Here is a 1,691-nt window from a genome sequence, read left to right as displayed (position 1 = left end):
TTGCCAAGAGTGGTATTGCTGGGTCCTGGGGTAAGTTAATCCTAATTTTTCTGAGAAACCGCCACACTGATTTCCAAAGTGGTTGCACAAGTTAGCAGTCCCACCAGAAATGGATGAGGGTACCCCTTTCTCCACAACCTCTCCAGCAATGGCTATCCTTGGTGTTTTTGATTTTAGCCATTTTGACAGGTGTAAGACGATATCTCAAAGTTGTTTTGATTTGCATTTCTCTGATCGCTAAGGAGGTTGAGCATGACCTTAAGTATCTTTTGTCCATTTGAACTTCTTCTGTTGAGAATTCTCTTTTCAGTTCAGTGCCCCATTTTTTAATTGGGTTAATTATCATTTTAACTTCTAGTTTCTTGAGTTCTTTAAATATTTTGGAGATCAGACCTTTGTCTGTTGCGGGGTTGGTGAAGATCTTCTCCCAGTCAGTAGGCTGCCTTTTTGTCTTAATGACAGTGTCCTTTGCTTTACAGAAGCTTCTCAGTTTCAGGAGGTCCCATTTATTCAGTGTGCCCTCAATGTCTGTGCTGCTGGGGTTATACATCTTGGGGATATTTCTATAATTAGGTTAAGAATTTTATTTGTTCTTTGAGTCACACTAGGTAGGGCTGCTTACTTTTCATAACTTGTATTATTTGGAGATGTTTCCATAATTTGATTGGGAATATTATTTGTTCTTTTTGAGTCACACTACGTGGGACTGTTATTTATGATATTTTAAGTATTTATCTCTTTTAACTATTATCAGCAAACACTACATTATTAGGACTTGGCTTTCATTTTTTATTACTGATTGTACCAAGAGGTGTTTAATAGACCTTTTTTCCTACATGATGCAGTGTAGATCCAGGCTGTGTGCTGACATAAGCATTTTGTTTACAGCTAATCACTTTGCAAGGGGAGGTCATCAGGTTTTGTTTGTTTTAAAAAATGGTTTTTTAGCTTTACTTATTTTCCATTTGTAGGGCTACTTCTCTGATTTGACTCAATAGTTTTTACTTCAGTATACCTATGCTATAGCCACAAATTGTTATTTCTGTTTTCTGTAAGTTTATACCACACAGCATCACTTGAAAGGGATGTCAGTTGGTTAAGTGAGTTAAGGAGTGGTGGCTTGCCTAAGACCCTAAGAAATAGAGGTGAGGCTGCCAGATCTTGATTTGCACTCTAACCAGACTCATGATTATTGTAAATATCACCATAGAACCTTCATCCAGCAACTAATGGCAACAGAGGCAGAGATCGACATTGGAGCACTGGACTGAGCTCCCAAAGTCCAGTTGAAGAGTTTAAAGTTGTTTTCTTTTACTTCTTTTGGGTTAGGATTATCAAGTATTCCTGTTGTGTGACCACTGGGTTCTGGTGTTACCATGTTCCTTTTTAGGTTGTTGGAGGGATTCGTACTTTGGCGCCTACCCATCTAGTTCTTCAAATGAGTCCTGCAGTGTTTTTGTGTCTTGGTCCAGTCCTTGAAGTGGCTGTCTGAGTGTTTGGGAGATTTTCTTGATATGCTTTACTGTCACTGTCTGTATCAGAACCTTCTGAGGTCTCTATACGCCTGCTCTCTCAGTCTTCTTTCCTGGTTTGCTCTCTTGGTGCTCTCTTAATCCCCTCAGTGTAGTAGCAGGCTTTGGTCCCCTCAGTATTATAGCAAGCTTTCAGCTCTTAGGCAGGGTGTGGCTAGT

Source organism: Chionomys nivalis, unplaced genomic scaffold (assembly GCF_950005125.1).
Source record: "Chionomys nivalis unplaced genomic scaffold, mChiNiv1.1 scaffold_29, whole genome shotgun sequence".
NCBI classification, from domain to species: Eukaryota; Metazoa; Chordata; class Mammalia; order Rodentia; family Cricetidae; genus Chionomys; species Chionomys nivalis.
Note: the sequence above shows the minus strand (reverse complement) of the source record.